The following is a 26,017-nucleotide window of genomic DNA, read 5'->3' as shown; positions in this document are numbered from 1 at the left end:
ACTGAAATAACAGTGCGTAACGATTTAAAATTTGAATATCATTTTCTACATTGTCTGTAATGTAATTTGTAACATTTTCAGTCACTCTTTTTTATTTAATTGGGTATTCCTGAATCATTGAAAAAAAAATAATAAATAACCTTTGCTCCAGAAGAATCAGTCAATGGGTTGGTTTTATTTTGGTTGTGCCTAACTGCGGTGCCTAACCAGAAATATCTCACATTAAGAAAATAGATATACAGGGTGTCCCTGAAAAGGATGGACAACGCTTGACCACAGGTTCCTTGGATGAAAATAATACTATTTAGCCTACTTACCTATGTACAAAAGTGCACGTCTTCTAAATATAAAATAGATAACCTATTTTTTCAAATAATTTGAGATCTGTTTTTCTTAGAAACTTCAAATTTGGTACACTTATTTTTTTGTATAAGGGCAAGGTAAATATAGAATTTGGAGAGAATACATATACAGGATGTTCTATTTCTAGTGCCTGTGCGCCACTGGCTATCCCATAAGTTTTTTGTGTGTATGCCAATGACGACAGAATTTATATTTTTTAAAAATAAGCACTATTTTAGAAGATTTTTTTACTCTTACAAAATTTCGATATCGTTTATGGATTTCGAGTAAAATTCACATATTTTATACATTAAATATAGGCAAAAATTCCGATTTATAAAAAATAATTTATGACTGCAGTCTCAAAGCAGGGAATAATAATGAAATAACGTCACATTAAAAAAAAATAACTACACATTTTTGGTATTAGTATTATCAATCAATAAAATAAAAATCAACACTAATATTTTAAATAAACAATATCAACTAATAATGTAAGAAAGTCAACATTAACATTTTAAATAAACTGATATTTGTAATCACGTTAAAATAATATTACAGTAAATGCTCAAAGTTACTTTCTTGTTCTTAAACGCAAACATTAGTTCTTCGAAAGTTAGAAATTATCCAATAATTGTGCATTATCTCTCATAGCATTAATTTCATGTTGTATTCTTTCCCATATTCGTTTTCTGTATTTACTGAAAAGTTATTTTAAACTGTGGTCCTCAACGCTCCCCAAATGAAATAATTACATGGGTTTAGGTCCGGGGATCGAGTTGGCCATATTAAAGGGGCATTATTTCCTCTACCTATCCACCTGTTAGACCTTTAATAACCTGTAATACCTACCTGTACCCTGTAATACCTGTAACCTGTAATAACTGGTCTTTTAATACTCTATTAAAGGAACTTTCTGAAAGCCAACCTCTGCCGCTAAACTCCATTTATTTACTTGAGGAATTTCTTCGACCCTTTCCAAAATTTGTTCCTCCAGCTGAATAATTCCGACCGTACATTATCCACGATTTAATGTTACATGTAAAAAACGTCCTGGTTTCCCGAAGGCGTCTCTCCGCATTAGCAAATGTTTTGTGATTTGGAGTTCTTCGATTAGGAAATCTTTCAGCATATGTTCGAACAGTAGCACAACAATTTCCTTCACAATAACCCAAAACTACTAACATATCAGTTTGTTCAGCAAAAGTATAAATTGTAATAAAAAACAAAGTAAGCTAAAATTAAATCACAGCTAGCTTGACACAGAACCTTTTAATTATTGTTATGGATTTGTTTCTCTGTTATATGGCACCTCGTACTAGAATGTTCTATTTATCTTAAACTGATTTATATTATTTAAAGTGTAAAAAATGTCAATTTTACTCGAAATCCGTAAACGATATCAAAATTTTGTAAGAGGCAAAAAATCTTCCAAAATAGTGCTTATTTTTAAAAATATAAATTCTGTCGTCATTGGCACATACAAAAAAGTTACGGGACAGCCAGTGGCGTACACGCACTAGAAAGAGAACATCCTGTATATATATATTTTCACCAAATTCTATATTTACATTGCCTTTATATAAAAAAATATGTGCACCAAATTTGAAGTTTCTAAGAAAAACAGTTTTCAAATTATTTGAAAAAACTAGGTTATCTGTTCTATATTTAGAAGGCTACATCTCAGTAGGCGTGCACTTTTGTGTATAGGTAAGTAAGGCAATAGTCTTGTTTTCATCCAAGGAACCTGTGGTCAAGCTTTGTCCATCCTTTTCAGGGACACCCTGTATAGTAGACAAAACAAAAAAATTGTCACATTTGACTTTTAAATCAATTTGAGAACGAATGTTTTGACAACGTAAACTCTCTAATGTGTTAATATTTTAGCGCAAAAGGTTATTTGTAATTTTTTTTTGCTTTCCAATGTGTTAGAAATACCCATTCGAATAATAGAGTATAATTTTCCATGTTATAATATATTTACAATAGCATTTAGTTAAAATTTAACCATTACGTAAATATCAAATATCACTACATTCACAAATTCCTGGTTTAAATCTTCTCGTAAATATTTCACATTATAATGTTATTTAGTGTTATTTCCCAATTTTACTTTACTAATAAATCTGTAATCAAAATATGAGACATTTATTGGAATTCGAAGCAATAAGGTACCTCTAAGTATCTTCTTTTAACGAATGGTTTTCTTGGGGTACCTGCTGTAAAATACTATTTTTATTTAATCATTCAGCTTTACAGATATATTATTAGAAATTAAGGAGATATATCGTATTGATTCCACAGTCTCTTTGGAAAAGATTTAATGTCATTCTTGATAGATCAAAATTAATGTTTTAATAAATTTTTTGTTCAGATTTTCATAACTGATTACGAATAGTATTTCAATGTTATGCAAAATTTCTCGTTTCAGTAGAGTTATCTGTGATTTTATGTAAAAGTGGTGTCAGCAACTTTTGTAATTCTAGAAAACGAAAAAATTTAGAAATGCGAAAAGAAGTCTTGAACAAAACATTTATTTTGACATTTGTCATGGCAAATTGCTTGTTGAGAGTGACAATTTATGAACTACAACCACGTTACTCTTTGCACTATCACAAAATAAAATTAAAAATAACAAAAATAAGGTAATTTGATACTAATAGTTACCAAGCACCTTACATATTACCTACCTAATATTTTTAGAAGAATTATTGCATAGTTCTGTCCACACATACCACCTTTTGGTTGGTTATTTACAAACAGAACTAGATCACATCCTTTGATATGCGTCATTTTACGAATCAAGATGAAAAGTAATGTTTGCCCAAGTGTACTAAATATTTGCTAAGGAACACACATTTTTTCTTCAACTTGTCTAAATATTGAAGACCCAGCTACAGGAAAAACGCACGGCCGATGTTAGATTTTGTGTTGATTTACCGACTCAAATCTGTTAAATATACTGCTTATATTTGCCAACGAATTCAAAGTATTTAACATTAATATTGAAAATATGGTAATACATTTAAATTATAATTCTAATGAAAATTTGGAGTATTAAAAAATTTGTGAGACTTGTCTATTCAACTCGGGTATTTGTACCGCAGCTTTGAAACTAATTTCTGATATGTTTTCTCAAACGATTGAAGTTTCCCGTTTATCTGTCGTTGTTTTCAATCACTTAACAAACAACCTTTGACCTGGTGATTTTAAAATGGTTACATCCATTACTTACATTACTTTAGGCAAAACGAATAACCTTTGTTTGTGATATCAAAATTAACCTCGTAGATATTAACCCGTAGATATTTTAAATATTTACATAAATTGTTAAATTTACATTTATCCTCGTGAATAGTTTTCTTAAATATGAGGAATGTTTAGGCCGCATTCCTTATATGTATTCCTAAATTCTTGAATAGATATCAGTAAACTTTTCTGATTTCCATATCCAAAGCAGATAAGATAATTAAAAGTTCAAGTTTGAACGTTGTTTTTTCATTTTTCATTTCTTATACTGTTTGAAACGAGATATACTAAAGTCACACTCTTTATACAGGGTGTTTGAAGTTTGACTGCCTTAATTTGAACAGACGATAGAATACATTAAAATAAACAAAAAAACCTTATATGACATGGGTCCTAAACTCAACCATTTCCGAGAAAAAAATTATCAAAATCTCCAAATTGATGTATGTACAAAAGTTCAATTACTTAAGGAATATTGACTGCGTGCATGGAATACCATAAAATACAATGTTTATCACTTTTTTGAACTTTTTTATGCTTAATTCTAAAAAATAATTAGCGTTGTAATAAATTTAAAATTCGATAAAATTCATATCGAGCAATGTGACAACGGCGCGGCGGATAACACGAGGTAATACGCAATTCAGTTGGTATCTGGAATTGGACCGTGTCTGAGTGTTTTTTGCGTACCACTATCTCATTTTCTTGAGGTGTTTTCCAGCGAGTGCGCGAAAATTGGATTCGAAGGTGTGCGTGCATCGAAAATGGTGATGGACATTTTGAGCATGTTATAGTTTGCTTTGTACTTGTGCATTTAAAAAATACTTGTGCGTTTAAAAATTACTGAATAAGTAAGTATCTAAATTATTTTTACTACGTATGATTATTATTTGGACGACGTGAATCTTTGGGTACTTTAATTACATATATTTCAAATTCATAATTTGATTAATATGTAGTTAAGTTCCTATTTTAAGAGATTCATAATTACTAAAATTCGAACTAAAATTTAAGCACAACACTATCTTCGTACTAAGAAATCGACACATTTTATTTTATTTACTTATTTAAAAACTGGAAAACGGTTGTCTTGAAATTTACAGATGTGTAGCGTTAGGTTAAGCGCTGTTGTCACATTGTGATGAAACTCCCCAACTCGCTGTATTTTGAAAACTGTTACGCCCTTGTAATATACAACTTTTTTGTTCATTTATGATTACTCTCATGCTGAAGTAATGGTAGTTAAACTTCTTACACTTTGTATTCCTAACTTTGCAACAGGTTAATATTACTATAAGTATTTTTCATATGTCATTGTCATTGTGATTCAGTTTTTCTTCTGTGTTTTTACCTTTTGCATCTACCTCTAGGTACTTCAAAAAGAAAAAAGAAGAAAAACTACATAATATCAACTGATTTGCCGCTATTGTTATTATTAATTAATGAAATTAATTTGTGGTTTTAATTAATAAAATAATTTGACATACCTGATGTTACAACAACTGTTCAAAATTTTGTCCACTGACGTGTAAACACATTTGATCCTGTCTTACTAAGTTTCTACAAACTAACACAAATGTTGTCCTGCTTCACCATAACACAAATATGTTTCACCATAATACAAATGTTGTCTCGCTTCACCATGAATTAAAACGATATCCATCAACTCCGAGTTGTTATACACAAGCCATTTTTGACACTAACTGGGTACTAAAAAGCTATTGTAAACACTACCGCAACGACGACTGTATTGGGAGTCGCTGACGCCACGTGACTCTCACGCGTATTGCGAATGACGGTAGAGACTACAGTTGTCCAGCGATGTAGTGTTTGAAAGTAGTCCAAGTTCAATAATTTTTTTCTCGGAAACTATAAGGATTTTACAAATTTTTTTTTTACGATATTGACTCCACTTCTCATGCCGCATCTATTCCCAAATTTTTTTGGATAAGTTGTGAATCACCCTGTATTTACTATTTTATAGTTATAGTACATATTTAAATTCTATACATATTTATATACAATTTTGACTGTCAATAGGAGGAATAATAAACTAAGTTAATAACCAATTTTCAAAGTAAATAAATATATTTAATAAAATTGTATGCTATACTTAAGTTATATAATAATATTTCTTCTAATTCTTTTTCTAAATATCTATTCACATAATGTTTTATTACACCCTTTCTTTACTTTTCCTTTCTCTAGAGGAAAAATGGAATATTTATGTTTTTCCGCTATTACTAAGATATTTATATATTTTCCTAGGAAAAATAATATACAGTAAGTATAGGTGTTACGATGTCAAAATCTTAAGGCACAGGACCATATGCACTTCTCCTGAAATTTCTTTCTATGCTTTGACCATGATGTGTCTCGTAATTTATACTCGAATTGGCAAACTAGTCCGCCTGATGTAGAATTGACGACGGCGCGCAGGTCATCAAAGCAAACCTGTCTTGGTCCACTAGGTCGTAAATAATTTTTTTGTATGGTACACGGGTTCACTTAGCTTTGCCGCTTTGCCAGTGCAGTGCAGAGCATTGCTTGGCGGGGTATGTTGTTGGTATAATACGTATTATTATTTATTAGTTGATATTATTTGTTCATATCGTAACCAGTAAAGGGTAATAGTTATTAAAATAAATGTTATATGTAATTATCTAGTAATTTAGCGTGGCTCTCTGGAGACTCTTTGAGGCGGAGGATAACGAAATAACTCGGGAAAATCCGCAAATAGTGGAACCGGTCGAAAAGTCAACGTATTATATTAAATACAGGGTGTAACTAAATAAGTGTAAAACATTTAAGGGGGTGATTCCTCATCGAAAAAAAGATAGGATCTTTCATATAAAGAAACTTCATTGGAGCATCCCTTGTTAAGATACAGCCCCTTAAAGGGGGTACATAAAATTTGTTTAACAATTTTTTTCACAAGCACTAAACAAGTTACAATATTGAAATTAACCTGACATTTTCTACTACCAAAAAGACACTTAGCCAGTAATTTATTTGGTTTACCCCATGGTAGTAAGGGGTGGAAAACGCAACCCCTAAAATTTATTTCCAACGTAATTTTTTGTCTTATTATTTTTTTACCATTTAAAAAATTATTTCCGATAGCCTGTTTCATTCTAAAAAAAAATGTCTCTTGAATTTTTTGCCCAAATTAAACCAGTTCGCAGTAAAAAATTATTTTACGAACAACTACAGAGATACATCGTCATAAATGCGGACTGGATTTACTGTTATTTTGTAGTTACTACCTGCATTAAATGATTAAAGGGGAATAATCAAAACTAATTTAATAATAACAAAACATACAACATGTAGAAATCATAGTAAATGTTCAATATGTCTACCTTCAGACATTACGCATGCGTCTAGACGTCGGCGCATTGAGCCACGTATTCGCTCAAATATTCCTGGAGTCTCTCTAATTACCCTGCACGCATCGATAATGCGGTTTCTTAAGTCCTCTACATCGCGAACAGGAGTACGATAAACCAAATGCTGCAAATGGCCCCAAGTAGACAAATCCAGAGGATTGAGATCCGGGGATCGAGCGGGCCAATTCTGTGGTCCTCCTCGACCTATCCACTGATTTGCATATGTTTCAGTTAAATGCTGACGTGCTACTTGACTAAAATGGGCGGGAGCCCCATCATGCATAAAAACCATATCCCTTCTGACGCCCAAAGGAACTTCCTCCAGCAGTACGGGGGGATGCACTTTTCTTAAAAATTGAACGTATGCCTCACCATTTAATCGAGGAGGTAGAAAATGAGGCCCAATTAAATAATCCCCAATAACTCCGACCCACACCTTAAGAGAAAACTGTTCTTGATGGTTAGTTTCGACAATAGCGTGATGGTTTTCATCAGCCCATATGTGGTAATTATGAAAATTAATAATCTTGTCCCGAGAAAAACTACATTCGTCTGTGAATTCGATCGTCTTCAGAAAGTCACGATTTCTTCTAATCATTTCCAGCATCCAATTGCAAAATTCAAGACGGTTCGGAAAGTCTCGCGGTAACAGTGCCTGTACTCGTTGCAGATGGTAAGGGTATAAGAGATGTTCCTTTAAAATTCGAAATACCGTCATATGATCAACATTTAGCTGGAAAGCAATCTTTCTAGTACTGGTAGTAGGTTGTTCTTCTATCAAATTAAGTACTGCTGCCTCAAGCTGTGGTGTTCTTACTTCTCGATGGCGACCACAATCCTGCGTTCTTTTGTTGAATGAACCATATTCACGTAATCGTTGATGAAGTCAGACAAATATTCTATGTGAAGGATGCTGCCGTTGAGGATACATTTCAGCATATCTTGTAGAAGCTTCTAACCCATTCCCCTGCGACAGACCGTAAACGTAATGCATATCAGCCATTTCCTCATTTGTGTATGCCATTTTAATAACAAGTGAATTATTAAAGTAACAAATTAAGAACAGAACAATACACAATTAGTATTACTTCAATTTCAAAAATTTACAAACTGACAGCTTGATTCCAATTTAATTGTCAGTATCGCTAATGGCGGCCTACTAGATAAATTAGTTTCGTATTTTCGTTTTATGGCGATATGTATCTTGTTCGTAAAATAATTTTTTGCTGCGAACTGGTTTAATTTGGGCAAAAAATTCAAGAGACATTTTTTTTTAGAATGAAACAGGCTATCGGAAATAAATTTTTAAATGGTAAAAAAATAATAAGACAAAAAATTACGTTGGAAATAAATTTTAGGGGTTGCGTTTTCCACCCCTTACAACCATGGGGTAAACCAAATAAATTACTGGCTAAGTGTCTTTTTGGTAGTAGAAAATGTCAGGTTAATTTCAATATTGTAACTTGTTTAGTGCTTGTGAAAAAAATTGTTAAACAAATTTTATGTACCCCCTTTAAGGGGCTGTATCTTAACAAGGGATGCTCCAATGAAGTTTCTTTATATGAAAGATCCTATCTTTTTTTCGATGAGGAATCACCCCCTTAAATGTTTTACACTTATTTAGTTACACCCTGTATATATGAATGTTTGAAAATTGGAAATAGTGAACAATGTGATAAAAAAGTTAGGAAACGTATTAACGAATTAACTAAGATATCAAAAACGACAATTTATCGCGTAATTAAAGAAGGATTGATCACGGTACAAAGAGGAAACGGGAAAATACAAAATTAAAGAAAATTAACGATTTTACCAGATGTAATGCGGCGCACAATTTATAATATGTATAAAGAAAATAAAGTTCCTACTTTAAACATGATTCGAGATCAATTAAACGATTATCCTGATTATAATTATAAATCTTTAGATATTTTACGACATGCTTTATTACATTTTAAACATAAAAAACTTGATAATCGTATGGTAATTATATGGTAATATAGCTCGGAATATAGTATATCCAGACGAGACAGGCCTAACTTATTCTGGACGTCTATGGATTCCGTAGAATTTATGAGTTAAATGTTTTATGAGGTTCCAATTGAGATCGTAATAACTATAAAAGGATGTTATTTTAACCAAATGTCCCTTGGTAAAATTAATGATATGGATAATTAGAGCATTATAAAAAATATAAGATTAGTTCTTCGAAATCAACACTTATTTTTTTGATATAGTTCTACGTGATGGAATGAAGATTTATAAAACTTTCATTTTTACTAAAGATAAGACGAGTTAAATGTTATATAAAAAAATATATATAATTTATACAAATAAAATATAATTCTATATCAAAATTGTTACAAAAAAGAGGATCATATTAACAAATTTTAAATTTAATTTACGGTAAACAAAGATAAAAACTAGTATTTTACATACCCTGGTGTATCAAATTATATTAAACCATTTTTAGCTTATTGTAAATTAGGTGGGTATATATTTTGCTGAAATAGATATAAAAGGGTCTTTGGGTGTAGTTAGAGATAGGAATATTCATATGATTAGGATAAAATACACCATAAAAACTTTTCAAAATTACAAAATTATAGAACGGTTATAGGTTTTAATCGTCTTCTATAACTTTAAACTTCAAAATTTTTATTTTGATAATATGAAGTGTAAATAATACGAGAGACGAAAACTCGATTGGCAGAAATATAACGAGCGTTCAAATAAAAACGTGGTCAAGTTGGTTCTGAAAATTTGGACGTAGGGCGTAGCGTATAGCAAATGAACTTAAACGTCATCTTTCAAAGCGCTGTATCGCCGCTTTGTTATTGAAACTGACAGCTGCTATACGGCTCGTTAAGAAATGAGGTTAAGTTGGTCGCTATAAGCTACGCCCTAAGTCCAATGTGTCAGAGCTAACTTCGACCACGTTTTTATTTGAACGCTCGTTATTTTACAAACAGAATAATTTCTTTTAGTATCTAGTGACTTACCTCACTGGATACTATGAAAACTTTTTTGAAACCGCTGAACCCACTGCGAGATTTCCATCTGTTTACAAATGTTGCTGAATACCTTGTAGTTTTCATCAGCGTATACACATACTACAGGCACAGAGTAGTTTCACAAAAATAAAACACAGTTAAAAGTAAAAGTAAAGAAAAGTGGATGACCACTTCACATTTGCTTATGCTGCATTTACGTTTAATGCCGTTAATTATCGCACTATCTTGCCTTATACGTAGGTGTAACCACTACTTAGCCGCTAATTTATCATCGTCATTATTAATGGCGTTAGACATTAGGCGATAACACAAGTGACGGTCTTTTTTGATATATCAAAGCGATTTGCGCGTCATTTATCGCATGGATGTGGCCTAAGCATTGTCTTTTGCAACGCTTTAGAGCTTCGAGCATGGTTTGATACGGTTGCATAAAAATGGAATGGTCTAACGAAAAAATAATAGAGTTTTTAGAAGTGTTTCAAACGGATCCTAGACAAAAAGCATAAAATAATAATTGACGCTCATATAATACAACTGTAAAACGGCCTCAATCTCCATGATGAAATTGTTTTATCAAATAACGCGTTATTTATTGAGCAGACATCAAACACAATCTATTATTTTTAACGTCGTAATCATCGCGATAATGGGTGTTACACGTTAACGTAAGTGTGGCCTCAGGCTTATTAATAAAAGCCACACAAAAAAAAACTTGGGTATACTTTTTATGCGACATATATTTTTCGTAGTAATTTGGCCTCCTGAACACGAATCTGGGGTCAGAATTGGCCCATCACGTCACAATTTTTTCCTAACCTCAATAAACTTGTGAAAAATAGTGAAAATTGATGAAAATTTACTGGGAAAATTTGGAAAAAAATTTAATTCCACATCAAATAGTATATTTTTATATAAAAGACTCTGCAGAATTCAAATCCATTGTCAGAATTGAGCTAGAACGTGTGGTTTTTTTTCTAACCTCAAAAAACCGAGCAGGAATCGCTATTTTCAAATTCTCAGCGGATTTTGACCAGATTTTGTATAAAGGTGTTATTTCGGTCGCTGATTACGAATATGAATTCACATTGTAAAAATTCAAGATGGCTGATCCAATATGGCGGGTGTACTTTTTAGAAACCCACCGATTTCAGAAAAATTTGGTATCATAAGGATTGCTGGTTGATCTCACCTTCATTAATCACACATCTGGAGCCAGATTTTCATAAATCAAGGTAAAAGTTTCCACTCCGTCTAAAAATGTGACTTCGCTTAAAAAAATGACTTAAGGTCTCTACACATGTAATGATGTGTAGTGTGATGTGATTGTTTACAATATAATAAAAAATATACAATTTTTATTATATTAACATTTATAGGTACTGTTATACCTGCTGCTTAAAGGTCAATTGGTCTTGGGTCTGCATCCAGGGCACCTCCACGTGGTGACGATGGGCAACGGAGTTGTCTCACTATCTTTTTTTGTCTTTTCTTGTCCCATGGAAACAAGCACATCACACTACACATCACTACATGTGTAGAGTCCTTAAGTCATTTTTTTAAGCGAAGTCACATTTTTAGACGGAGTGGAATCTTTTACCTTGACTTATGAAAATCTGGCTCCAGATGTGTGATTAATGAAGGTGAGATCAACCAGCAATCCTTATGATACCAAATTTTAATGAAATCGGTGGATTTCTAAAAAGTACACCCGCCATATTGGATCAGCCATCTTGAATTTTTACAATGTGAATTCATATTCGTAATCAGCGACCCAAAAAACCACTTTATACAAAATCTGGTCAAAATCCGCTGAGAATTTGAAAATAGCGATTCCTGCTCGGTTTTTTGAGGTTAGAAAAAAAACCACACGTTCTAGCTCAATTCTGACAGTGGGATTTGAATTCAGCAGAGTCTTTTACATAAAAATGTACTATTTGATGGGGAAATAAATTTTTTCCAAATTTTCCCAGTAAATTTTCATCAATTTTCACTATTTTTCACAAGTTTTTTGAGGTTAGGAAAAAATTGTGACGTGATGGGCCAATTCTGACCCCAGATTCGTTTTCAGGAGGCCAAATTACTATGAAAAATATATGTCGCATAAAAAGTATACCCAACTTTTTTTTTTGTGTGGCTGTGTAATCTTCACAATAAAAGATACACGTTTGCGTAACGAAAACTAAAGAAGAACTGACGATTGCCTAAAATTGAACTAGCAGTTTTTCTGTTTACTACAAAAAACGGGACAAGAAAAGCGGACAACACGCCACTTACGACAACAAATATTTTATAGTTGTTACGATCCCAATTGGAGCCGCATAAAAACATTTAACTCATAAATTCTACGGAATCCATAGACGTCCAGAAAAATTTAGCCCTGTCTCGTCTAGATATACTATATTCCGAGCTATATTACCGTACCATATAATTACCATACGATTGTCAAGTGTTTTCTTTATACATATTATAAATTGTGCACCGCATTACATCTGGTAAAATCGTCAACTTTCTTTAATTTTGTATTTTTCCGTTTCCTCTTTGTACCGTGATCAATCCTTCTTTAATTACGGGATAAATTGTCGTTTTTGATATCTTAGTTAATTCGTTAATCCGTTTCCTAACTTTTTTATTACATTGTTCACTATTTTCAGTTTTCAAACATTCATATATATTTAATATAATACGTTAACTTTTTACGTGTAAATCTTTGTTTTTAAACTCCGAGTTTGTTTCAATACTTTCGTCAAAAAACGGTTCCACTATTTGGGGATTTTCCCAAGTTATTTCGTTATCCTCCGCTTCAAAGAGTCTCCAGAGAACCACTCTAAATTACTAGATAATTACATATAACATTTATTTTAGTAACTATTACCCTTTACTGGTTATGATATGAACAAATAATAATATCAACTAATAAATAATAATACGTATTATACCAACAACATACCCCGCCAAGCAATGCTCTGCACTGCACTGGCAAAGCGACAAAACTAAGTGAACCCGTGTACCTTACCAAAAAAATTATTTACGACCTAGTGGACCAATACAGGTTTGCTTTGATGACCAGCGCGCCGCCGTCAATTCTACATCAGGCGGACTAGTTTACCAATTCGAGTATAAATTACGAGACACATCATGGTCAAAGCATAGAAAGAAATTTCAGGAGAAGTGCATACGGTCCTGTGCCTTAAGATTTACAGGATTATTGACATTGTAACAACTAGGTATACCTCATTTTACGTAGGTTCTCAATAAGTTTTAATAGTAAGTATTATTAATTTTAATCACTGTTTTTAGTTTCGACCGATTTTGATTATTGAAAATGCTTAAACATCTTCTATCATTAAAAAATCTCCCCAGGTTTGTAAACGCACTGTGTATATTATTAATAACTGCCAAAAATATCGAATTTATTTATTGGTGTTTACTATTTCTATTTATTAAATTCTTCTTGGTAAAGAAAAATGAGTAACAAAGTAAATTTTAATATTAAATTACGAAACATTAGATAAATAAGAATTTTTCTTCTTATTTTGGTGTTTAATTTTAAATTTTGGTTCATGCATTTTAAACAGAAAGTGAGATTACATACGCAATAAAATTTAGAAATATAACATAAGTTAATTGCAAAACGGTCTTTTTAGTAATTTTTAATGTCCGATTACGTTAAATATACCCGCGGTTGATGCTACTAGTTTAAATGGCTGACATATTGTATTATTGTGACATTATTTGTGTAAAAAAAACATAGTTAAGAAGTTAAGTAATATATTTTTGCTTTTATCAGTAAAGATATAAAATGGTGCCAGAAATGGGAAGTCTTAAAAATATTCTTAATTTATGTACTTCGATGTGATTAATTTCTGCTTTATAATTGGCAAGATAAGAGAGCTCACTTTATAAACAATTTGATTTTAAATGTAAACTTAAATAATTAGCTGCTACAAAATAAAAATAACTTAGTAAATAACACCCTCCCATAGGATGATGATGCCTTTACTTTGTATTATATGACATACTTAATCATAAATAATATTTGCAGTTTAATAAAACTATGTACATTATAATTGAATTATCTACAATCAGTGTATCTTGATATGTTACTCTTTATTTGCAAATTTTGCCACTGTAAAATGAAAAACCAAGAGATACGCTTTAGAACATTTTTTACTTTGTTTTCCTCGTTCTGACGACTTGTACAATGTTAAGTATGTCATTTCCATAAAAATCTGTGAAAATGCGTTGACAATGTTGATTCACTTTCTGCATACGTGCGAATTAGACTTAGTGCGATTGACATGAATATAATATGAGGTCTGTTCATAAAATAGCAGAAGTCTCAAAAGAAATACCACCTAAAAATCACATTAGCGGTGAAAGGATCAAGTAGTCGTTGGAAAATAATTGAATGCTCGTTGTTTAAAGTGAATAAATGTCACAAAATACTTGCCATTAGTCAATGCGAACGTCAAACGTATAACTTTTGTGCTTACAAAACGTTTTCTCGTTCAGAAAAAGTTGATATGTTGCTAATTTACGGCGAGTCACAAAAAAAATCAAGAAGAGCTGTACTTATATCGAGAAAGGTATCCAGAGCGCCTCATTCCTGATCATAGAACCTTTACAAGATTGGAGGCGACCTTGCGACGAAATGAAGATGCATTTTCTATTCGGAAAAATCAAATAATTGACCGAAGGGTAAGAAAAAATGTTAATACAGCTAGACTGTTATAGTATTTCGAACAAAATCCACGAAATTCTATACGGCAGGCTAGCCGGGAATTGAATTTGGATAAATCAGCCGTTCAACGAATTTTAAAGACCAATCATGACTACAAAATTCACAATTTGGAGTATTTGCCTGAGCGTTACATTGAAAACAGACTTAATTTTATAGCTCAAATTTAGAAACTGTTGATCAGAACCTTTTGCGGCACGTTCTTTGGACGGACGAAAGTCGGTTTGTCAGTAATGGTTTGCCAAATAGGCGCAACAAACACTACTGGTCCATTGTAAATCCAATCCAAAACCAAGGCCATTTTGGCCATTGAACAGCGTGGGTTACCTAAATTTCCTACAAGAAGAACTTCCTGCACTTCTGGAGAATGTGCCTTTTGCAGCTGAGGAGAAACCTATGGTTCCAGCACGACGGGGCTCCACCTCACAAGGCCAGCTGCTAAACCATGCTAAAACTTTTAGTGGCGTTAAGATTTTTTGCTACTGGTTCTTATCAAAGTTGTATTCGGCAGAAATATAATTTATTTGTATCACAACCTACTGTCAAGAAATTAAGTTAAAGGACCCCGCAATAATCTTATGGAAATTGGGTTTCTGTCAAATTGTCTGAATTTTTGATATGTTGTAGATTTTGTCATCCTGAACAAAAGTCTCCATGGGCACAAAGTGCCAAAATGAACATTTTGGCAGCTACGGAGCTGCCAAAGCTCCCCTGACCCGTTGCAAAACTATTCATTTTCAATACTATTTACAGATGTCAAAAGCATATTTTAATTATTCTAATATATAGGGTAATGATTTTGAGGTCACTGGATTCAACCCTCATGTCAGATTGGACAAATTGACCGTTGACAGCTGTCACTTCACTGTCGACGAAGAATAGAAAAGTAAATATTCTCTGTTGACATTAGGAATTTAGGCTTTTGAGGCAGCTGAATTCAATTCCAATCTGGCATGAGAATTAAATTCAGCGACCTCAAGAACCCAAACTCTCAATGTCAACAGAGAATATTTACTTTTATATTCTTCGTTGACAGTCAATTGACAGCTGTCAACTGTCAATTTTGCCAATCTGGCATGAGAATTGAATTCAGCTCCCTCAAAAGCCCAAACTCTCAATGTGAAAAGAGAATATTTCCTTTTCTATTCTTCGTTGACAGTGTATTGACAGCTGTCAACGGTCAATTTGTCCAATCTGACATGAGGGTTGAATCCAGTGACCTCAAAAACATTATCCTATATATTAGAATAATTAAAATATGCTTTTGACATCTGTAAATAGTATTGAAAATGAATAGTTTTGCAACGGGTCAGGGGAGCTTTGGCAGCTCCGTAGCTGCCAAAATGTGCATTTTGGCACTTTGTGCCCATGGAGACTTTTGTTCAGGATGACAAAATCTACAACATATCAAAAATTCAGACAATTTGACAGAAACCCAATTTCCATAAGATTATTGCGGGGTCCTTTCCTCAGACTGCCAAAGAAAAATAGAATAAAATGCAGATTTATGCAGAATTACTTGGACAGAAAAGGTTTTCATTAAAAAAATATTCATAATTAACGTATAAAAAAAGTTAAAGCATATACAGGGTAGGAAAGTCCCCATGGTTCATCGGCCGTTACGTGAAAGCGATAAAGTAAGTCATAGAAATTCGTGCGATAGAGAAGGATGGCTATAATGAAGGCGTCTCATAGTCATCGCCCGTTTCGCACTTCCACAAATAAGATCCACTTCCACTTGTAATTCAGCGACCGGTGGTCATCTTTGTTTTCGTCGTTTGGCTTTTCTTTAATAGATGTCACCACTTATACAATTTCGACTTCGTTATTCCGATATGTTAATACCATCCGTTAACAGAGGGCAGCACAACGCGTAACAAAGAAAACTTTTTACAGTAGCTAGTAGATACTTCTGTTTGTAAATCTAGTGCCCTTGTTTCCCCTACTGAGAAGTTATTCAAATGGAGTATAGTGCTCAGCTGCATTTAAAGTTCATTTAGTTGTTATTTAAGTATACTTATAATACGTATAATCCCAAGAAATAAAGCAAAATTCCCTATTTCCCCAGTTTCAAAAATATCTGTAGATCTGGCATCACTCTTTCTAGGGCTGCCCTAGAAAGAGCTGCCCCTGCATTAAATTATTACCTAATTTTGTTATTAAACTTTTAGTTAAATTTTCGTGATTTCATCTTTTGTAAGTTATCTCATACATTTATTTTTGCTTTATTTACTGAAACGGTGTTATTCACACAAAAAAAATTACTGGCGGTAAAAAATGTTTTAGAAATCTAAGAAACATGGAAATTAATGATTCTCTTAAAGTTCTTATAATAATCAAATAATATTATTGATTCGAAGGGTGCTACTTTTTATTTTTTATTTAAATTAATTGAAACTAACCGAAATATTTCTAAATGGAATTTAAAAAATCCATTAGCGCACAGTATCTGGTTAATTTGAAAGGAAAGAGAAATCCAATTTGCCGTAAAACATATATCGAAAAATGTAAGAGGTATTTTTTGTTCCCATTGGCTTCCTTTTTCAGAAAATATAATCAATTATTATTTTGCACAGGACCGTACTAATTTTTTTTGTGCAAAAGTTTTGATAGTGCAGTATTTTATGGAAACTTGACCCGATATATCATACACCAAATTTAGTTCACATATCTCTTTTATTTCAGAAGTTATTTGCAATAAATTATTTTTTTTTTAACTTATAACACCCTGTATCTCGAAAACGGTTGTGATTTCGAAATAAGTATCCATGATAAAGTACCATTATTTTTCGTTGTACTATCTGCTCCCGGATTTTCATAGATTAAAACTGTATATTAATAAAATTTTAAGTCGTGACGTGATCTTACGATTAGGGCGACTATGTTAGGTAAATTTATATTACAAGGTGTAGGAACGCAGTAATAGGAGTTGTAGTCGAGGTATCAAAGGTTCAAATTCCGCTGCAGCATATCTGTATGTAGACCATTATAGTAGAGATAGTAGAATTTATCCACGAGACTGCGACAATCACAGAATAATAATTATTACATTAATTACATTTATCATGAAGATATTGATTCAATGAAATACATAATTAGTTTAATTTACAGCGGTAGACTTGTATTAAGCTCATCATTTTGATTTTAACTATTCTTAATTGTAAATAAATAAACACAATTTGACATTTTTTATGTGTCGTTTATGTCATAACACTTTCGTTTGTTGGTTCCTAATGATAGACAGTATTTTATAATTATTGTTAACTGCATCTTTAGTTTCTGTAATACATAGATAAGTACACCTTTTTATATATTTCATTTCTAGTTCTGACACAGATGATGTAGTGTGTGAAAATTCTTTAAATAAATTGCAATTAATTCTATGATTTTGAAAAATTCCAGCTTACGATACGTCAATAGAGCGAGAGATATTTGCATTGGCCTCTAGTTCCTAAAATCGGGATAGGTAAAATTCGACCATTTACACTGTGATTATTATCAATAAATAGTCAAATTTCTCAAATTTTCCAATAATTGTCAATTGTACACAATTTGTACCAGTCCCAATTTCAAGTAAAATTGTGTGAATTTTCATGAGCACGTTTTCTACGTGTAGATTTACAATTAAGTGACGAGCCACTATGTTCGGCCGTCGTTGGCACTACCAACATTTCAATATAACAAGATTGAACAAAATTGTCAAAGTGAATATAAAGACAAAGAAAGTTTTTAATTCTAAAGCTTCCAGTACAATGTCACACCTCCGCATTAATAATTATTTTACGTTATTTATTAACACAATTTTATTAGTAGACATTAATTTTTCGAGTTAAGTTTAAGAATAATTTAATTTTCTCATTAGACAAAACAAATGGAAATAAGCATATCTGAGTCACATGAAATATTTTTTAAATTCTTGAAAAGATATTTTTAAATGTTAGGAACAAATTAGTCACTAGAAATTAAATACAAGAGACTTATTCGTAAAGTACAGTAAATTATAGATTGTTAGATTACCAGTTCGATTACGATTTCCTATTGTAGTCCAGTTGGTAGATGTTCGGCCTGTGTCCTGTGTCAAACCTTCGAGTTTCAGATGCCGATGAATGTATAACATCTTACAGAACAAAAAGTTTTGCTCTTCTGATTTTCGGCTTTAGCGTCATTATTGTATATATATTGAATTATAGTTTTCGAAAGTTTTATAATTTTTTGTTTATAATTGACATTCTTACAGCAACTTTAAAAAATTGACGTTTTATACCGTTTTTTCAATCTCACGGCTTTGTTATTGCAAATTTCGTAATCGGACCACCGCCATTTTGTAGCTATTTTTATTACGAACAAAATCATGTACTAAGCATTTTATCGTACAAAGTCATCCCGCTGAGTTATTTAAAGAAAACTACTAAAAAAAAATTTTTCACGATGAAATTGTTAATAACTTTTTTTCCTGATAAAATACTTTGTCAGCAAATTAGCCTGTTATTGTACTCATCCTTTAAAGCAAGCCTGTGTAGTTATTTCCGGGTTATCAAGAAAATGTCACCAACAGTAACTTTTCGGCCTCTGCCGACTGGACTATTGATACATTATGAAATAAAAATCAAGAATATCGAGTGTAAAACAAAATCAAATTAGTTTAACGAAATATAGATCCACTTTCATATTTCGATATAATTTTAAACTTATTTTTTATATTATCATCAGTTATTTTTTACCTATGTCATGATCATTTTAATTAATATCACTTCTAAAAGTAATATTCAACCGTTTCATTCTCTAATCAGGGGCAGATTTTTTAAAGAGACCGACTGAGTTTCTGAATTATATGTCTAGTCTAGTTCATACAAAAAATGGTCCTTGTGTAATTCTCTTATTGTTAGAATTGATAGATTTCTGGTAAAAAGAGAAGGTGCAATTTGTTGTTCCAAACAAAGATAGGAGCATTTAGGGATATACACATAAATTTTTGTCATAAAAAGTTTAAATTAAAAAAAAATTTTTATAGAAATAATTCCAAAATTTTTCTTTCATTTATCCATTCATTTTAGAAATGCACATAAATATATTTTGAAACCTTTCATAAGCATCAGCTACACTATTTTTATCTATACAGGATGTAACCAAAATTCTTAAGTAAATTTGACAAATTCTAAAACACAAATTAATAAAGAAGCTTGTATAGACACGTGTCCATAAAATTTTTATTTCACAAGACACGTGGTGTTCGAAATTGATAAGAAATACCGTTTATTCGAATTTAAAGAAAAAAAACTCCAACAGGTAGCCATGTAAGTATTTTATCTCACAATTAAAACGTTTAGTGAAATATTTCATTTATTTATTTTATTTAAGAACGCATTATTAATATCACTTTTTTATATATAGAACCAAAAAGTATTTTAATTTAATTAGTCACTTTATTTGATAGAGGTTCATATGAGCCGACACAATAATATTAAAATATTTAAGATAAAGTATATTAAAATTAGCCTTATACTTACAGAAAAAAAGAAGTACGTTATGAAATTTAAGTGAATAAAATGGAAATAATTGATTAACACATTGTTACTTGACACAAAAAACATTTACATAGTCATAAATGTCAAATATGAGGTCTACAAGGATGGCCAGAAGCAAGTTGAATGAGTAAATTTTTTTAAAACGCCGAAACACGTTAACTGACTGATTTATTCCCATCTTTCGGTTATATAATAATTAATTCAACCCCCAACCCCCAGCTACCCCTACATTTTTTTTTCAAATGGAAACAAGGCATGAGGGGGCTCATTGAAAAGCTTATAGAAAACCGTATCCAGCCATACCAAATAAACAAATTTTATTTTTTCAATAAAATTTTTATTTATTTATTTTTTTTTCATTTACAAATTGAATCAACTAGATAATTTACAAAAATAAACTCAATATCGCAAATGCTGAAAATGTCCTCCATTCACTATTTGGCATTCTCCAAGACGATAGTAAAAGCTGTCCGCAGCATTCTGAATTACTTCAGCTGGTAAATTATGCATCTCCGCCCTAATCTTGTTCTTTAAATTCTCAATATTATCCGGTCTGTCCTGGTAGACTCTTTCTTTCAAATATTCCCAAAGAAAATAATCCAGGGGTGTTAAGTCGGGGGATCTTGGCGGCCATTCAACTGTACCCCGTCTACCAACGATTTGGAAACATTTCATCTAAGTCTGTACTGTACCATGTTCCTCAAATTTATGAAATATTTTACTAACTGTTCCTTGCGAGATTTGGTTTTCGGGATATTTCGCATTAAATAAATCGCGCACTTCAGCCTGACTTCTTATTTTGTCTCCACATCCAAGCAATATCAAGATTTCGATGCGTTGCCTTTCCGACAATACCATTGCAATTCAGTAAATAACTTGATTTTGACACAATAGTAACGTTTCGAATTCCAATTTACAACTAAAGCGAAAAATTAACTAGAAAGCCTGGCAAGTAAGTGGTTTTGCGTTAGCAGTGGTAGGTACAGTTTCAAATTCTTTATTTTATTCTGTGCAAATTCATGGAGGATAACACTGAAGATAATTAAATTTTATTTCACTTGTTAAGTAGGTGTTTTATACAACCCTAAAAACCTTGCTATTGAACAAATAAAACTTGTTTATTTGGTATGGCTGGATTCGGTTTTCTATAAGCTTTTCAACGAGCCCCGTCATGCCTTATGTTTCCATTTGAAAAAAAAAGTAGGGGTAGCTGGGGGTTAGGGGGTTTAAGAACAATTAATTATTATATAACCGAAAGATGGGAAAAAATCAAAATCAGTTAACGTGTTTTGACGTTTTAAAAAAAATTAACTCATTCAAAAGATATGAATTTTATTCCGTACTTCTGGACATCCCTGTATATGCGAAAGTAAGAAGTTTTATAGATATCTAAAAATATTTAAAAATAAAGTGATAATATTTTACTTAAAGGGGGGCGTTTATATGCGCAATTTTTTGTTCGACATTTTAGAAAATCTAAGCAAGTTGGAAACAATATCTCTTTACTGCACCAGTTTTCTTCAGGGTATCAGACATTCAAAATAAGGACAAAAAAGCATTTCCTGAATTTTGCACGCCTTTTGAATATACAGAAAATCGCGTACGGTACTATAAATATATTCACACCCCGTAGAATGCTTTTAACTATTAATTACACATAAAGTTAGGTAGGTACAGTAATCACAATTATGAACTATCTTTACAAATTTGCTGAACAAAACAGGAAAGGTATATTTTCTCATGCTTACATGTTCTCCGTGATTTTTCAATGCGAAAAATGAAACGACGTTGCTCTTATTTTCTCTATTATCTGTATTCTATAGCAACCAAAACGCCAACTGAATATTCTTCTTTAAAAAAATTTCAGTAAATGTTCGAAAACATTTTCGTTTTGGCAAAGATTAAAAATGAAGATCAGCGTAATATTATCGGAATTTATTATATCTGTAACTGCAACTGTGAAAGAGCATGTCAGATGTATTTGTATGAATATCCTGAAAAAAATAGATCGGAATTTGTTTGAATTTTGAGCACTCGAGAACCCTAGAAATAACTATGGACACGGGAATAAAACTCTAATAATGATATTATTTTAATGCGTGGTGGTAATAGTTTAAAGATAGATTTTACAGGGTCTAACGAGACTTACAGTTTACGATAATTCAATAAACAAAGAAATCTACATAAAAAATTTAGATAAATTTGGAACGAATACACTGAAGATGAATTTTTCGAGACAAAACGTCTGAATCTGGTTCGGGCTGAGGCGGTACAGTATTGGGGGTCATGAAGGCTTGCAAAAAATGTAATAAAATTTCCAGGGTCGTATTTAAAAAAATGAAGTTGATGATGTGCCTGAAGAGACGAAACATAGAAATTGATTATGTCATTCGATAGAGGACAAAAAGTGGTCTTGAGAAAGTGTTCTTCGATTTTCAATATTTCTTCAAACAAGGCTGAAATTAGACAAAACGGATTTCCAAAATTTCGTTTTTTTTCAAATATTTCGAAAACTAATCATTTTAGCCTTGATTTTTTAGAGGCATAATGTTGGTCCTCTGATTATGCAACTTTGCCCTCATTTAAGCTACTTCGTACCTCTTACCGTTTCCGAGATCCCTGTAGTGAGAAGCGAATTTGTAACAACCTGTATAGAATATACCTACACCCTAAGATGTCGCTCTACATGAACGTGTGATTTTATCGTCAAAATCATAGTTGTATTTCACTAATTTAAATCAATGGACTGATTAGCAATTATAATTAATCCAACACTGATTATGCCTCAAATAAATCAGTACATAATTGACTATACCCCACGCGAGTGGATGATCGACATAGATGCATGAATTTTTTAAATGATTTGTTGGAGTGTTAAGTTGTATGCATGTAAATTAACGAGTCTCTCAGAATTGAAATTAAAATTAATAAAATGCCTCGCTGAATAACATAAACAATGAACTGATTAGAAAATATTTGATAAATTGTATTTTAATTACTATGAAAACATTGATACCAGTTTCATAAAAAATGACCTTATAGACGTCGATTACAGAAAATGGTCAAGGGTTATGTTATAAAAAATAACTCTCCCATAAATCCGTACTACAAACAGAAAGAAAAATGTGATAGAAAATTACATCATGTACGAGGTGCTGCTGTAAGTTACTTTGAACTTTATCAGTTCTCGGTACGAGGAAGATAAGTTTTTGTTTAATTTATACAAACACCCGCAAAGAAAAACATCTTTGATATGACGGATGTTGCTCGTCGTCGTCGAAATATTGTTATTTTTTCATTTTTTAATAAATAAATGCTATACTTTTTCTGCGTATATTTTACCGCAGACAATATGTAGCTTATCGTTTCAGACTGCGTGTTAAATGCTGGAAATTGGCAACCTAAAAAGGATGCAGGGTCTTGATAGCTGGCATGCAGCAATCAAATTTAGCGCGGTAACTCTTCTACTCGGCAATAGGAGGCAGTTCTAGCGGTGGCTTTGTTACCAAATAATAACTGCCAAATAAATTTAATGCATTTAATTATGTAATTGAAGAGTTATAAGGAACTTAATATTTGTTTGTGTTAAAAGCTCTATAAAATAAATTAAGAATTAAAACTATGAATTTACCTAATTAATTACTTATTTTATATGAGTGAACACCTTGGAATGAGAGAATACAAAAACTTGCAATTAACGTTTTTAGATTTGTGCTTCAGCTTCCAATTCGGTACGATAATCACATTTACTTATGTTTAAAAAATTGCATAATACAGGTTGCGTAAATATGTAGCGAAATAAATAGTAGTAAGCAGTAAATAAATATGGGTAACCAATAAATATACCTTGTATCCTTAGATGGGTACTGCTCTCTTATTGTTGATTTCTCTAGATAGGTAAAATAATTCGTGACAAAAGTGTTGCATATCAGGATGCCATTGGTATTCTGTATCATATTTGTGACACAAGGAGTTAAAAAAAAATTAAACAATGTAAAATTTCGTTAAGAATAGTACCTTAATTTTTTATTTAATAAAATTGTTGGAACTTCAAGGGGTGGTTGAATACGAAATTTATTTAACAAAAAAACAACAAATCATCAATCCCTTACAAAGATAATATAATGCATTCGCTACTGCTTTTCGGCTCCAGCCCCGATCTCAGTTCCTTAGACATATTTTTGTGGGGACACTTCAGCAAAATACAGGGTATCCCAACGAAAATTTGACCCCCCCTATAATTGGAAAACCGAATAATATTTCAAAATTCGCCGAGGCCCGTCGATTTTTGTTCTTGGGGGGAGCTTTTTTGACAGTCAAGCCAACTCGATATGTTCATCCCCCTAATGCCTAGCAACCCCAACTTAAAAATTTCAAATGCAACTACCCCACTTGTGGCACATCATTTTAAAGCCCTTTTCATTGCGAATACAGTGACGTACCGTTTTTAGAAATCGGTTGAGATTTGACAGAATTATTGGTTACAAACGAAAAGATGACAAACCAACTTACGCGTAGTAATTTCTACACAAATGCCCACCACTAATAAGTTTTTCATCTACTACACATGACCGCATTACCTAATTGTTATTGATGTGTCTATCAGTTTACAAAAAAGTCAGAAATGAAATAAAAAAGCTGAAGCAAATAATAAATCAGATTTATTTGATGAATTGCTCAAAATGACCCCCGTTAACTTCCAAACAATAATACAGTCTGTTTTCAAATTCTGTTCGAACATTATTAAAGACATCCGCAGTTATTAATCGGCATTCTTCTACAATTCTCTGACGTAGCACTTGCAATGTTTCCGGCTGAGTGGCGTACACTCGTGATTTTAAATGACCCCACAGAAAAAAGTCCAAAGGGGACAGATCCGGAGATCTTGGTGGCCATTCGACGGGACCTCTTCTGCCAATCCAATGCCCCGGGAAATGGTCATCCAAAAATTGTCGCACAGCAGCAGCATAGTGCGGGGGCGCACCATCTTGTTGGAAGGTTATTTCATTTTCTAGTAAATTGTCGTCACTTTCTAAAATCTCTGTTATCCTAGGATCAATTGTACTTTCCAATAATTCTAGATAGGTGTTTCCATCGAGATTACCTTGGATGAAAAATGGTCCAACAAGATGGTCGCCCAAAATGCCTGCCCAAACATTCAATTTTTGAGGTGTCTGAGTATGAAATTCCCTGATTAAATGCGGATTAGTATCACTCCAATAACGACAATTGTGTCTATTCACTTCGCCATTCAACATAAATGTGCATTCGTCGGAGAAACATGTATTGTAGAGAAGATTTGGATTCAGTAGAAGTTGTTCACTAAAGTATTCGCAAAATTGGTTACGGCGATCAAAGTCATCTTCATGTAACTCTTGAACCAGCGTCATCTTAAATGGATGAAACTTGTGTTTTTTCAAAATTCGATGAACACTGGAACGGGATACGCCAGAAGCTTGAGACACAGTTGTAATCGATTGCTTATTATCCATCTGTACATGACCCAAAACTGCCACTTCAACTGCTTCATTTCGAACTGGCCCAATTACTTCACGTTTCTTGTTTAAAAGCGAACCTGTTGCAACAAATTTGTCAATCAGGTGTTTAACGTACTGGTGGTTTACATTTTTTTCAGGATGATTGGCATTAAAAATTCGTGCTGTAGCTTTAGCGCAATCGTGATTTCGATAATAAATTGCAACAATTTCTACTCTTTCCGCGATAGAATAAACCATTTCGAACACACGTTAATACTTTCAA

General features: G+C 32.3%; 1 protein-coding gene across 2 annotated transcripts in view; it reads left to right on the top strand.

The window, feature by feature from the left end:
• LOC108917956 (insulin-like growth factor-binding protein complex acid labile subunit) overlaps nucleotides 1-26,017 on the top strand; it is a 107,367-nt gene that overhangs the window by 1,033 nt on the left and 80,317 nt on the right. The window lies entirely within an intron of this gene.

This window comes from Anoplophora glabripennis, unplaced genomic scaffold (genome assembly GCF_000390285.2).
Source record: "Anoplophora glabripennis isolate ALB-LARVAE unplaced genomic scaffold, Agla_2.0 scaffold66, whole genome shotgun sequence".
Taxonomy (NCBI): Eukaryota; Metazoa; Arthropoda; class Insecta; order Coleoptera; family Cerambycidae; genus Anoplophora; species Anoplophora glabripennis.
This window is presented reverse-complemented; position numbering and strand designations above follow the sequence as displayed.